The 16,170-nt window shown below is 43.3% G+C and overlaps 1 protein-coding gene across 5 annotated transcripts in view; it reads right to left on the reverse strand.

Annotated features, from left to right (window-relative positions):
- Window positions 1-16,170, reverse strand: part of LOC126198697 (phosphatidylinositol phosphatase PTPRQ-like) — a 485,978-nt gene that overhangs the window by 45,457 nt on the left and 424,351 nt on the right. The gene's annotated exons all lie outside the window — the stretch shown is intronic.

The raw sequence follows: 16,170 nt of genomic DNA on the forward strand, positions 1-16,170 counted from the left end.
TGTGGCAGAGTCACAGGGGTGCCGGCAATGGGGAAGCCGGTGCCTGAGGGGTTGGAGGGTGGGTGCCCAAACGTGGATGTAGCTGATTTTGGCGACGACACACCTCCCGGTCCCCCGTCTGCAAGGTATAGAGCTGGCGGCCATTGCGGCGCAGGACCATCACCAGTATTGAACGTGGATTGTGACCAAATCCATGTGCCCAGACCAACACGTCCGGTGGAAAGCAGGGTACCCCGTTTTGCGAAGACTGGTGAGGACCAGGCCAGAGGAGGTGCAGCAGAGTCCTAGGTTGGCGCCCGTGGAGGAGCTCTGCGGGGCTGCATTCTCCAATCGGTGTGGTCCGGTATGCCATCAGCAGAAATATCAACACCTCCTCCACAGGAAATTCGTGCACATACTTTTTCATCTGCATCTTAAATGTGCGCACCATGCGCTCGGCTTCTCTATTAGATTTTGGATGAAAGGGGGGAGAGAAACGTGCCGAATACCGAAGCACTTACAAAAATCCTGGAAGGTCTGCGAAACAAACTGAGGCCCATTGTCCAATACCAGGGTGACTGGCAGAACTTCCACAGAAAAGATTTCTGCCAGTGCCTGGATTGCAACTTCTGAAGTGGTTGAGGAGCAGCGAACCACATATGGGAATCAGGAACAAGCATCAATGACAATGAGCCAAAAGAAATTGAGAAACGGGTCCGCAAAATGTATGTGAACACGTTCCCAGGCCTGGGTTGCAGGTGGCCATGAAGAGAACGCTGACCTGGGAGATGCCTGTTGGCTCGCACACTGGGAACAGGCAGTCACCAAGTGCTCAATTTCTCTGTCAATACTGGGCCAGTACACATGTCTGCGAGCCAAGGTTTTAGTACGGGAAACACCCCAGTGCCTCTCATGTAATAACGTGAGGACCTCCCTTCGCAAACTTGCAGGAACAACCACACGAGGAGCTGTATCAGTGGTAGCCAGAAGGAGAACTCCTTTCAAGACTGAGAGGTGGTCTTGTAGAACAAAATAATTACAAAGAGGGTCCGAGACCTGGCATGGAGGTCGGGACGACCACCCCTGCTGAACGAGGTGAACTACTTGCCGGAGAACCGGGTCAGCTGCCGTCTCCCTGGCAGCTCCAGAAATAGTGATCGGGCAGCCATCAACCACTTGGACTGCTTGGCGGGATGCCACATCCAAATGAAAACACATTATCTCCTCCCAATCGAACTTAGGATCCGGGCCCACCGGAAGACAGGAAAGGGCGTCAGTGTTGGCATGCTGTCCAGTAGAGCGAAAATGAATGTCATAATGGTACTTAGAGAGCCCAGCGCTGCAGTCTGTGCCCCCCCCCCCCCCCCCCCCCCAAATCCGGAATCTGAGAGGCGGGGCCAAATAATGATATTAATGGCTTATGGTCAGTGATTAACTGAAACTTCATGCCATACAAGAAAGGGTGAAACTTGGTAAAAGTGTAGACAATGGCCAAAGCCTCTTTTTCCACCTGGGAGTAATGGGCGTGCATGGGACTAAGAGTTTTAGACGCAAACACCAGTGGCTGCTTGGAGCCACCCGCATTGCGATGGGCCAGGTCCGCCCCCACCCCATACGGCAAAGCATCTGTAGCCAGGACCAACGGCTTATTGGGGTCAAAAGTAGCCAAACAAGGCACTGACATGAGGAGGCCCTTCAACGAGGTGAATGCTCGCTCGCATGCAGATAACCAATCAAAAGGAACACCCTTGCACAGAAGGCAGTACAGAGGGCGGGCTATGATGGAAGCCCTGGGAATGAACCGGGGACAATACCTTGGACCAAACTTCCCAGTGACTGGACACCATGCCGAGAGATGGTGTAGCCCACATACTCAATGGATGGTTGGAAGAAGTTCGACTTACGCAGGTTGCAACACAGGCCCACGGACCTGAATTTGAGAAAGAGGGTTCGAAGGTTGTGCAAGTGTTCCTTCGTGCTGTGGCCTGTGACAATTATGTTGTCCAGGTAATTAATACAATGAGGGATTGTCGACATGACATGCTCAAGATAACGCTGAAATATCACAGGGGCACTGGATATTCCGAAGGCCAACCGCTGGTATTGGTAAAGGCCAAACAGGATGTTGATGACCGCCAGCCGTTTGGAGTCCTCATCAAGTGGTAACTGATGATAAGCATCTGAAAGATCAATTTTTGAAAAATATTGGCCTCCCACCACGTCGGAGAACAATTCATAAGAACGAGGCAAGGGACAGGTGTCCACCACCAATTGGGAATTAATGGTGGCCTTGAAATCACCACAAAGTCGTAATTTTCCCGAGTGTTTCCTGACAATGACGAGGGGTGAAGCCCACTCACTAGAAGAAATGGGAAGAACGACCCCAAGGGCTGTCAGCCGGTCTAGCTCTGATTTTACGTGAGGGTGGAGAGCCAAGGGATCTGCCTCGCACATAGAAAATGCAGGCAAGCCGACGCCTTCAACGTTAAGTGAGCTTCAAAGTCTGAAACACGCCCCAGGCGTTAAAGTCAGAGGTCAAAGATTCCAATGATTGATAGGGAACGTCTTCGGAGACCAACTGTATGGTGTCTGCGATAGAAAAACTGAAAGCTTGAAAGGCATCCAATCCAAAAAGGTTAGCGGAGCTCGCGTCACTGACAACAATAAAAGTAAGAGGCCGAGTGACTGATTTGTAAGTAACGTCAGTAGTTAATTGACCCAGTAGGGAAATGAACTGTTTACCATAACCACGGAGACACTGGTAAACTGGTGCCAACAGGGGCGACACAAGGTCAGAGTAAGTTTGCGCATTCAACAAGGAAACTGCAGCGGCTGTATCTACTTGCAGTTGTAGTCGGCATGACCGAACCGACACCTCGATAAAGAGTTTCTGTGCCGATGCGTCAGGAGCCTGTCCCAATGTCCTGAATGTCAATGTCCATGTCCTCTGTACCTGCTTCCTTCGATTCTTTTGAGACTGAGCGGCAAACTTTAGCAATGTGTCCTTTTTGATTACATTTGCGACAAATGGCCCAACGCTAGGGGCACTCTGACCTATCATGATGTATATAGCATGACACACAGGATGGTAACAGGGGCCGGTGGCCAGAACTCTATTTACGCGCCATGCAGGAGCGGCCGTAATGGCCAGATTGTACCACTCACACGTCCATCCCGGACGCAGCGGATGTGGCCTCATCGCCCTGAACCGCCGCGACATCGCACCACGCTTCCAGCTGTTGACCTGCGGCGTGAGAGACTTCATACGATTGAGCAATGGACAGGACTTCCTCAAGGGAAGGGTCTTCCAACTGCAGGGCCTGTTGCCAGACCTCCCAAACAGGGGCCGAACGAACAATGACGTCTCGCACCATAATGTGGGCATACGACTCTCACGACTGCTCCATGACAAAATGACACTTGCGACTAAGACCGTGCAGGGTAGCGGCCCACGCCTGGTAAGACTGATAGGGCTGTTTCTTGCATTGGTAGAACTCGACCCTAGCTGCCACAACATGCGTGAGGCGGCGATAATATGAAGACAGCAATGAACACAATGCATCAAAGGACAAGGATTAGGGTTCCTGCAATGGCGCTAGCTGCTGCGAAACTTGATACAGCGAGGGAGATATCTAAGAAAAGAAAAGAGCACGACATACCTCTGCATCGGCAACATGAAATGCCTGGAAATGCTGCTAATGGCGATGTTCATATGCATCCCAATCCTCCGCCGTCTCGTCATACGGGGAAAGGGAGGAGGGAATGGTGCTGGAGCAGCCGTGCGTGGAGAGCAACGTTGGAAGTGCTTGTGTCATGGTTGCCATGAGCTCCTTCTGCTGCTCGACCAAAACCCACACTATATCCTCCATGCCGGGGATAAATGGCGAAACCGGAACAATGACGCAATATGTGAAAGAACGACCCTACTCATTGCCAATTGTGTATTAACACGATTCACGTTGTCCATCGCTCCTCACATAGTGTAGACTGGGAACTGTCTGCTAGGCATGCCCGATGTAAAACTGACTGGGCATGGCCCGTGCTCCTGAGTTGTTGTTCTGCCGGCAGAGGGCACGCCGAATTCTCACGTGCCCTCTGGTGGACAGGACTTTACTTGCGGCAACTACTGTCTGTGACGCGCTGTGCCAACGTGCACCTCCCACAATCTTTCTGGTGGCTACTGCATATGATTTTCAAGCAATCCTTCTTTATAAGTAATGAGAGTGTCGTATGAGAACATAGTTGTACATTTTGATCCAGATAACAGTTACATAATCTCTTTTGGATGATTTCACATAGAAGCATGTTGTTAAGCCCCTAGAATGAACATCAGGAGTTACTTGTCACTACAAGATAATTGCACCCATACCAGAAGCCACAGGTAATGCAGCAGCAGGTCTAATAGCAAATAAGACAAGGGAATATGGTTAGATACTATGAACAACTTAGTGTCCACATTACTGTAGCTAAGATAGATACAAAGCCAACATCCACCACAGTAGTACAGGTTTATAAGCGTACTAGCTCTGCACCTGAATAAATTGAAAGAATGTGTGAGGAGATAAAAAAAAATTATTCAGTGGATTAAGGGAAATGTAATGTAATTGTGATGGATGACTGGAATTTGATAGCAAAAAAAGGCAGAGAAGGAAAAATAGTGGAAGAATATGGACTAGTGGGAAGGGACGAAAGGGGGAAGGGGAAGTTGCCAGGTAAAATTTTTCACAGAGCATCCCTCATAGTAATGAATGGACATCATTTAGTTCCAATATGATGGATGTAGAGGAGTCATAGGCAAAATTTAAAAGGATTGTAGATTGTCACCAACACTCGGTTTAAGAATGAGCTCTCAGCACTATGGGACTTAACAACTGAGGTCATCAGTCCCCTAGAACGTAGAACTACTTAAACCTAACTAACCCAAGGACATCACACACATCCATGCCTGAGGCAGGATTTGAGCCTGCGACCATAGCAGTTGCGCAGCTCCAGACTGAAGTGCCTAGAACCACTCAGCCAGGCTGGCCAGCCTTGGTTTAAGAATCATGAAACAATATTGTTTATGTGGAAGAAACCTGGAGACACCAGAAGGTTTCAGATAGATTATGTATTGGTAAATTAGGTATTTGTAAATTAGATTTTACACTGGAAAAGACGTCCTGGGACAGACATGGATTCTGACCTTAATTCATTGCTTAAGTACTACAGATTAAGACTGAAGAAATTGCAGTGGGTAAGAAATTAAGGATGTGAGACTTAGATTAATTGAAAGAACCACAGGCTGGTGAGAGTTTCAAAGGGAGCATTAGGCAATTATTGACTGTATCATGGGGAATGAATAAAACAGAAGATGAATAAGTAGCTTTGAGCGATAAATAGTGAAGACATCACAGGACAAATAGTGAAAATGGGAAAGTCAATTAGAAATCATGGGATAACACACAAAATTCTGAATTTAACTGACAAAAGGAGAGACTATAAAAATTCAATGAAGTAAGCAGGCTAAAGGGATAAAATATTTCTAAAAATTGAGACTGACAGAAAGTGAGGAATTGCTAAGCAGGTATGGTTTGAGGACAGATACATAGTTGTAGAAGCATGTATGGCTATGGGAAAGATAGATGTTGCCTATAGGAAAATGGTAGAACACTTTGAAAAAAACAAGAGAAACACCTATATGACTATTACGAGCTGAGATGGTAAGCCAATGTTAAGCAAAGAAAGGAAAGCTGAAAGGTGAGAAGAATATATGGAAGAGTTATACAGGGAAAACAGACTTGAATGTTAGGGAAAGGCTGGAGGAAGTAGATGAAGATGAGGCAGGAAATTTGATGCTCAGAGAAGAATTTGACCGAATGATGAAAGACTTAACCTAAAAGAAGGGATTATCTAGATTCTTGGGAAAGCCAGTCATTACACAGTTATCACTTCCCCCCCTCTCCTGTTATGCAGCAAGATGTATGAGAGAGGCTAAATATCCTCAAATAAGTCTTGGTTGTAAAATACTGACACAAATTGCAGAAATTGGTAGAAGTCAGTCGTTGAAATGATCACCTTGGTTTTCAGAGAAATTTAGAAATGCACAAAGCAATACTGTCCTACCACTTATTTTAGAAGATAGACCAAAGTAACGCAAACCTGCATTTACAGATTGAAAGAAAGCTTTTGAAAAAGTTGATGGGAATACATTCTTTGAAATTCTGAAGGCATTAGGGATAAAATACAGGAAGCAAAATATTATATACAACTTATACAGAAACCAGATGTCAAGTATCAAAGTCAAAGGACATGAAAGGGAAGCAATGGCTGAGAAAGGAGTGAGATACGGTTGTAGCCTATCACCAGTGTTATTCAGTTTGTATAGTGAGGAAGCTGTTAAGGAAACCAAAGAGAAATTTGGAAAGGGAATCAAAATTGAGGGAGAAAAAATTAAAACTTTGAGATTTGTCAGTAGCATCATAATTCTGTCAGAGATGGCAAAGGAGTTGGAAGAGCAGTTGAACAAAATGTATAGCATAAGTAGCAATAAATTAACCAACGATTGTATTTTCATCTCCGATTTATTCCAGAGGCAACCAGCTTCAGCATTCCATTGTGCCTTTGTCAGGCCCACTATGGGAACATAGTGGCTGAGCTCATATTGCCAGTCAAAATATCATATGAAAGCAAACCAGAATCCACACCAGCATATGTATTGTGGCTATGATCTCATTAAAAATCATAGTGCAGCTTAAAAATAAATAAAAAAGAGAGGAGGGTTGGAAGATGAACATAAATGAAAGTAAAACAAAAATAATGAAATGTAGTGAACTTTAATTAGATGATGCTGTGAGGAATTACATTTGGAAGTAAGGCACTAAAAGTAGTAGATGAGGTCTGTTGTGTGTCTATGCTCTCATAAACAATCTTAGTGCAGTTTAAAAATAAATAAGTAAAAAAGAGAGGGGGGTTGGAAGATGAACATCAACAAAGGTAAAACAAAGATAATGAAATGTAGTGAATTTAAAGTAGATGATGCTGTGAGGAATGGCATTTGGAAGTAAGACACTAAGAGTAGCAGATGAGATTTAAACAATGGAAAATCCAGGATGGAATGTAACAATACCAGAGAAGGAAAGTTGTTACTCACCATATAGCAGAGATTCTGAGTCACGATAGGCACAATAAAAAGATTCACACACTCATAGCTTTCAGCCATTAAAGCCTTTATCAGCAGTAGACACACATACCCACACGCACACACACTTTCATGCAAATGTAACTTGCATACACGTCTGCAGTCTCAGAGAGCTGAAACTACACTGTGAGCAGCAACACCAGTGCACAATAGGAGTGGTGACTGGGTGGGAGTAAGGAGGAGACTGGGGCAGGGAGAGAGAGGGATAGTATGATGCGACTGGCAGACAGTGATGTGTTGCAGTTTAGACGGAGGGCAGGAGAGAAGGTGTGGAGGGGGGGGGGGGGGAAGTAGCGGAAAAGAGAGAAATAAAAATAAAAATAAATTAAAACACTGCGTGTGGCGGTGAAACGACGACTGTGTAGTGCTGGAATGGGAACAGGGAGGGGCCTGGATGGGTGAGTACAGGTACTAACGAAGGTTGAGGCCAGGAGGGTTATGGGAATGTAGGATGTATTGCAGCGAAAGTTCCCACCTGCGCAATTCAGAAAAGCTGGTGTTGGCGGGAAGGATCCATATGGCACAGGCTGTGAAGCAGTCATTGAGATGAAGGGTATCATGTTTGGCAGCGTGTTCAGCAACAGGGTGGTCCACTTGTTTTTTGGCCACAGTTTGTCGGTGGCCATTCATGCGGACAGACAGCTTGTTGGTTGTCATGCCTACATAGAATGCAGCACAATGGTTGCAGCTTAGCTTGTAAATCACATGACTGGTTTCACATGTAGCCCTGCCTTTGATGGGATAGGTGATGTTAGTGACCGAATTGGAGTAGATGGTGGTAGCAGGATGTATGGGACAGGTCTTGCATCTAGGTCTATTACAGGAGTATAAGCCATGAGGTAAGGGATAGGGAGCAGAGGTTGTGTAAGGATGGACATGTATATTCTGTAGGTTCAATGGACGGCGGAATACCACGTTAGGAGGGGTGGGAAGGATAGTGGGTAGGACATTTCTCATTTCAGAGCCCTCTGTCTAAACTGCAACACTTCACTGTCTGCCACTCCCACCATACTACCCCTCCCACTCCCCGCCCCGGCCTCCTCCTTACCCCCATCCAGTCGCCACTCCCATCATGCACTGGTGCTGTTGCTCGCAGTGTAGTTTCAGCTCTCTGAGACTGCATACATGTGTGCAAGTTGCATTTGCATGAGTGTGTGTGTGCATGTGTGTATGTGTGTCTACTGCTGACAAAGGCCTTAATGGCCAAAAGCTATGAGTTGTTGTTGTTGTTGTGGTCTGCAGTCCTGAGACTGGTTTGATGCAGCTCTCCATGCTACTCTATCCTGTGCAAGCTTCTTCATCTCCCAGTACCTACTGCAACCTACATCCTTCTGAATCTGCTTAGTGTATGCATCTCTTGGTCTCCCCCTATGATTTTTACCCTCCACGCTGCCCTCCAATACTAAATTGGTGATCCCTTGATGCCTCAGAACATGTCCTACCAACCGATCCCTTCTTCTGGTCAAGTCGTGCCACAAACTCCTCTTCTCCCCAATCCTATTCAGTACCTCCTCATTAGTTATGTGATCTACCCATCTAATCTTCAGCATTCTTCTGTAGCACCACATTTCGAAAGCTTCTATTCTCTTCTTGTCCAAACTATTTATCATCCATGTTTCACTTCCATACATGGCTACACTCCATACAAATACTTTCAGAACAGACTTCCTGACACTTAAATCTATACTCGATGTTAACAAATTTCTCTTCTTCAGAAATGCTTTCCTTGCCATTGCCAGTCTACATTTTATATCCTCTCTACTTCGACCATCATCAGTTATTTTGCTCCCCAAATAGCAAAACTCCTTTACTACTTTAAGTGTCTCATTTCCTAATCTAATACCCCCAACATCACCCGACTTAATTCGAATACATTCCATTATCCTCGTTTTGCTTTTGTTGATGTTCATCTTATATCCTCCCTTCAAGACACCATCCATTCCATTCAACTGCTCTTCCAAGTCCTTTGCTGTCTCTGACAGAATTACAATGTCATCGACGAACCTCAAAGTTTTTATTTCTTCTCCATGGATTTTAATACCTACTCCGAATTTTTCTTTTGTTTCCTTTACTGCTTGCTCAATATACAGATTGAATAACATCGGGGAGAGGCTACAACCCTGTCTTACTCCCTTCCCAACCACTGCTTCCCTTTCATGTCCCTCGACTCTTATAACTGTCATCTGGTTTCTGTACAAATTGTAAATAGCCTTTCGCTCCCTGTATTTTACCCCTGCCACCTTTAGAATTTGAAAGAGAGTATTCCAGTGAACATTGTCAAAAGCTTTCTCTATGTCTACAAATGCTAGAAACGTAGGTTTTCCTTTCCTTAATCTTTCTTCTAAGATAAGTCGTAAGGTCAGTATTGCCTCACACGTTCCAGTATTTCTACGGAATCCAAACTGATCTTCCCCGAGGTCGGCTTCTACTAGTTTTTCCATTCGTCTGTAAAGAATTCATGTTAGTATTTTGCAGCTGTGGCTTATTAAGCTGATTGTTCGGTAATTCTCACATCTGTCAACACCGGCTTTCTTTGGGATTGGAATTATTATATTCTTCTTGAAGTCTGAGGGTATTTCGCCTGTTTCATTCAACTTGCTCACCAGATGGTAGTTTTTTGTCAGGACTGGCTCTCCCAAGGCCGTCAGTAGTTCCAATGGAATGTTGTCTACTCCAGGGGCCTTGTTTCGACTCAGGTCTTTCAGTGCTCTGTCAAACTCTTCACGCAGTATCGTATCTCCCAGTTCATCTTCATCTACATCCTCTTCCATTTCCATAATATTGTCCTCAAGTACATCACCCTTGTATAGACCCTCTATATACTCCTTCCACCTTTCTGCTTTCCCTTCTTTGCTTAGAACTGGGTTTCCATCTGAGCTCTTGATGTTCATAGAAGTGGTTCTCTTATCTCCAAAGGTCTCTTTAATTTTCCTGTAGGCAGTATCTATCTTACCCCTAGAGAGATAAGGCTCTACATCCTCACATTTGTCCTCTAGCCATCCCTGCTTAGCCATTTTGCACTTCCTGTCGATCTCATTTTTGAGACGTTTGTATTCCTTTTCGCCTGCTTTATTTACTGCATTTTTATATTTTCTCCTTTCATCAATTAAATTCAATATTTCTTCTGTTACCCAAGGATTTCTACTAGCAGTCGTCTTTTTACCTACTTGATCCTCTGCTGCCTTCACTACTTCATCCCTCAAAGCTACCCATTCTTCTTCTACTGTATTTCTTTCCCCCATTCCTGTCAATTGTTCCCTTATGCTCTCCCTGAAACTCTGTACAACCTCTGGTTCTTTCAGTGTATCCAGGTTCCATCTCCTTAAATTCCCACCTTTTTGCAGTTTCTTCAGTTTTAATCTACAGGTCATAACCAATAGATTGTGGTCAGAGTTCACATCTGCCCCTGGAAATGTCTTACAATTTAAAACCTGGTTCCTAAATCTCTGTCTTACCATTATATAATCTATCTGATACCTTTTAGTATCTCCAGGTTTCTTCCATGTATACAACCTTCTATCATGATTCTTAAACCAAGTGTTAGCTATGATTAAGTTGTGCTCTGTGCAAAATTCTACCAGGCGGCTTCCTCTTTCATTTCTTAGCCCCAATCCATATTCACCTACTACGTTTCCTTCTCTCCCTTTTCCTACACTCGAATTCCAGTCACCCATGACTATTAAATTTTCGTCTCCCTTCACTATCTGAATAATTTCTTTTATTTCATCATACATTTCTTCAATTTCTTCGTCATCTGCAGAGCTAGTTGGCATATAAACTTGTACTACTGTAGTAGGTGTGGGCTTCGTATCTATCTTGGCCACAATAATGCGTTCACTAAGCTGTTTGTAGTAGCTTACCCGCGTTCCTATTTTCCTATTCATTATTAAACCTACTCCTGCATTACCCCTATTTGACTTTGTGTTTATAACCCTGTAGTCACCTGACCAGAAGTCTTGTTCCTCCTGCCACCGAACTTCACTAATTCCCACTATATCTAACTTTAACCTATCCATTTCCCTTTTCAAATTTTCTAACTTACCTGCCCGATTAAGGGACCTGACATTCCACGCTCCGATCCGTAGAACGCCAGTTTTCTTTCTCCTGATAACGACATCCTCTTGAGTAGTCCCCGCCCGGAGATCCGAATGGGGGACTATTTTACCTCCGGAATATTTTACCCAAGAGGACACCATCATCATTTAATCATACAGTAAAGCTGTATACCCTCGGGAAAAATTACGGCCATAGTTCCCCTTGCTTTCAGCCGTTCACAGTACCAGCACAGCAAGGCCATTTTGGTTATTGTTACAAGGCCACATCAGTCAATCATCCAGACTGTTGCCCTTGCAACTACTGAAAAGGCTGCTGCCCCTCTTCAGGAACCACACGTTTGTCTGGCCTCTCAACAGATACCCCTCCGTTGTGGTTGTACCCACGGTACGGCTATCTGTATCGCTGAGGCACGCAAGCCTCCCCACCAACGGCAAGGTCCATGGTTCATGGGGGGGGGGGGGGGGGGGGGGAAAGCTATGAGCACCATATAGCGGAGATGCTGAGTCATGATAGGCACAATAGAAAGATTCGCAAGCTATGAGTGTGTGAATCTTTTTATTGTGCCTATCGTGACTCAGCATCTCCGCTATATGGTGAGTAGCAACTTTCCTTCTCTGGTATTGTTGTAGGTGAGATTTGTTATTTGAGTAGTAAAAAAACTGATGATTGTTGAAGTAGAGATGATAATATGCAGAGTGGCAACAGCAAGAAAAGCTGTTCAAAATGAGAGAATTTTGCTGACAGTGAACATAAATTTAAATGTTAGGACGTCTTTCATGCAGGTATTTGTCTCAAGTGTAGTTTTGTGTGGAAGTCAGACATGGATGATAAACAGTTCAGAAAATCAGAGAATGGAAGCTTTTGAAATGTGGTGCAACACAAGAATGTGGAAGATTGGATGGGTAGATCAGAAAACAGATAAGGAGATACTTAATTGAATTGGGAGAAAATAAATGTATGGTGCAACTTAAATAAAAGAAGGGATCAGTTTATCAGACACATCCTGAGACATCAAAGAATTGTCATTTCGATAATGAATAGAAGTGTGGCTGGCAAAAATTGTATAGGGAGAGCAAGGCTTGGCTATAGTGAGAAGGTTCAGACGGATTTATGTTGCAGTAGCTATACAGAGATAAAGAGGCTCACACACCATAGACTACTGTGGGGAGCTGCATCTACCGTAAGCAGCAGCACCACACCTTGACTTGAAAGTACTTAACAACAGACCACATTATTTGAATTTAGACAGAGCATCTCTACAAATGGATTAGCTGGTCTACTTCATCTAGATTCAAATGGAATTCGTAAGTCAATATCATATGTATATCAGCACCCACAGAACAGTGTAAGCATAAGAGTGTAACTTCAAGAGATTCTGAAACTGAGCATCTGGACATAGGGAAGTTCAAGTCATATTCCATTACCCTCTGAATGTCTGAAACTTGTGCCTGTCAGTTAACTGGTATCAATTTTGAGTATGGCCTGTCTTCCAAACATTTGCCATTTATAGGACTTCTTTTCCAAATCCACTACCTCTTACACTGCAGTGATGCCTTTACACAACCTTCCTCTCCATCTACATATATACTCCACAAGCCATTATGCAGTGAACATTACAGGACACTTTGTACTGATATTATCGATTTTCTGCCTTTTCCGTTTGCATACAGAGCAAAGGAAAATGACTGTATATATGCTTCATGCATACTGAAATCTTTTCCATCTTATTCTCATGATCCCTATGTGAGAAATACAATGGTGATCACATAATGGCTGTAGAGCCTTCTTTGCATACAGGTTTTCTAAATTTATCCAACACAACTACAACATATTTTTCGAAGGATTCCAATTTCAGTTCCCCAAGCATTTCTGTTGCACTTCTGCATGGGTTATCCAGGTTTGTCACAATCTTAGGGGAGTGTCTCTGAATTTGTTGAACATTTGTTGTCATAACTGCTTAGCAAGGACTGCAAACACTGGGATAATACTTTAGAAATACTCACACTAGCATCTTCTATGTTACTGTCTTTATATATCCAATGCAAGTTACCAGAACCCTTCCAACAAATCTAAGTCTTCCATTTGCTGTCCCTAAGACTGATTTTATTTGAATGTGCCATTTTACATTGCTTCTTAGGAATTACCCATAAATACTCACAAGATGTAATGTGTTCAAGATGTTCACAACTAATCTTGTAGCAGGCTACTATTAGCTTATTTCTCTTTCTTGCATTTATCCACATTTGAGAGAGTTGCCATTCATTACACTGGCAAGGGAAAACTCCCAATCACACCCCCTCAGATTTAATGGTAAGAGGGCCCAGTGGGCAGCCCATCGAAAACTGAACATAGATCAAACATGAAAACAGGAAGAAAGTGTACTGAACTGTGAAAAAAAGTACAGTTGAAACAGTGAACAGTCAAAGCCCAACAAATGCAACATTGAGTGGAGATGAGAAGTGATGATGTTATGATTAAATGGTCATGGCATTGGAGTGCAAAGTGGGTGAGCCATATTCAAAGCTCCCTCATGACTTTTTTTCTTCTGTATTCAAATTTGTGTCTGTGTTGTGGTGTAATGTGTTTGCAATAACAAGGTGTAAGGCAAGGACCTTTAATGAAAATTGATTCTGCACAACTACCCTATCAAAAACTGAAAGGAAGTGGCTTTTGAATAGGAACCACAAACCTTTGATGTGACATGGTGACAAGTAAACAGAATCCTCCACCAGAAAACATGTTTGCTGTGTCATACACAGCTTATGATAGGACTTAGTTTGTATGCCTGGTGAGTGAATGACATATGTCTCCTTACCCAATTTTGGTGTTCATATGAATTTGAATGTGATCACTAACTAGGAAATGATGAAAACATGATAGTTTGTCACATGAGCTGCAACAAATGAATGCAACAGTTTCTCTGTGCTCTGTCAAAACATACGTTTTTAATGTTTTGAAGTTGTATTCCATTTTTGAAGTTTTGACTCTTGAACTCTATGCTGTAACATATTTCACATCTGTTTATTTTTTGTTCTCATTTCTGTGAGGTGTATATGTGGTATCTCCCCTGCTGTTGCTATTCATCACATTTACTTGTGATGGTAATGTATTCTTACCATGTGACTTATATTCTATAACCAATGTATAGTATGACAACTGCCACGAATTCAGAAAGACAACAAACATTTAAATGGTCATGCAGACAGTTCATACAGTTGTAAAAAAGAAATAAATAAATGGCATGATGGGGTTTAGAACCCAGCTTATCCTCTTTGCGCTGTAACACTGACCACTTAACCACAATGCTATGTCTGTTGCACCTTACTTAATGTTGTGCTTGTTGAGCATGGACCATTTCCTGCTTCTATTTTGCTTTTTTTCACAGTTCAGTACACCTTCTTCTTGTTTTCATGCTTGATCTGTGTTCAGTTTTTTTGATTGGCTATCCACTGGACCATCTTACCACTAAATCTGAGGGGGTCAATGCAAAGAATCCCCTGTGAGTAGAAATTTTATCCAAGTCTTTCTTCATTTTCTTACTATCGCCCAGTGGTAATACTTTAATGTAGACAAAACTGTCTTCAACAAACAAACTTACAGTGCTGCTGATCCTATCTTGTGTGCATTTTGAAAGAACCAATGTTATGTACATCCACAATGAGACCCTTTTTTTTTTTTTTTTTTTTTTTTTTTTTTTTTTTTTTTTTTTTTTGCTCCTTCTTAGAGGCATATTTCATTTCCCAATGTACTTTCATCACATATTCAATGATAATAATGACAGATCTATGTCACAATATGTCATTTTACAGCTATGACATGATGCATTTTATGTATTCTGACAAGAGCTATTGGAATACAATATTGAAGTGCATGTGGTGTTCAGAGGTATGATGCAATGTTCCTACAGACACGCACTCATATCCAAAGGAACAGGCATTCTGGTGGCTACAGCCATTATGAAGGAGATGAAATGTATTCATAGTTGTAAATACCAACAATTATCAGCTATATAACTGAATGGTGACAATGAAAATTTGTTCCGGATTGAGACTCAAACCCAGATTTCCCACTTATCACAAACCATTAGACACCCCACAGCCAGACCCAAACTTCCATATGTCATCAACCATGTGTCTACAACCTGAATGCACCCATTCACTGAAGAGCCAAAGAAACTGGTACACCTGCATAATAACATGTAGGGCCCCCACGAGCACGCAGAAGTGCAACAACATCACTTGGCATGGATTCGAGTAATGTCTGAAGTAGGAGGGAATTGTCCCCCTGAATCCTGTAGGGCTGTCCATAAATCAATAAGAATAAGGAGGGTGAAGATCTCTTCTGAACAGCATGTTGTAAGGCATCCCAGATATGCTCAATAATTTTCATTTCTGGGGAGTTTGATGGCCAGCAGAAGTGTTTAAGCTCAGAAGAGTGTTCCTGGAGCCACTCTATAGGAATTATGGACGTGTAAAAGTGTTGCATTGTCCTGCAGGAATTGCCCAAGTCTGTCAAAATGCACAATGGACATGAATGGATACAGGTGATCGGGGATGCTTATGTATGCATCACCTGTCAGAGTGATAACTAGATGTATCACCAGTCCCATGTCACTCCAATTGCATACAACTCACACCATTTCAGACTCTCCACCAGCTTCAATAATCCCCTGCTGACATGCAAGGTCCATAAATCCATGATGTGGTCTCCTTACCTGTACATATCCATCCACTTGATATAGTTTTAAACAAGACTCATCCGCCCAGGCAATGTCAGTGTTGGCAGGCCCAGGCTAGGCATAAAGCCTTGTGTTGTGCAGTCATCAAGGATACAAGTGGGCCTTCAGCTCCAAAAGACCACACTGATGATGTTTCATTGAGTGGTTCACACACTGACACTTACTGATGGCCCAGCACTGAAATCTGCAGCAATTTGCAGAATGGTTGCACTTATGTCAC

Source organism: Schistocerca nitens, chromosome 8 (genome assembly GCF_023898315.1).
Source record: "Schistocerca nitens isolate TAMUIC-IGC-003100 chromosome 8, iqSchNite1.1, whole genome shotgun sequence".
Classification (NCBI taxonomy): Eukaryota; Metazoa; Arthropoda; class Insecta; order Orthoptera; family Acrididae; genus Schistocerca; species Schistocerca nitens.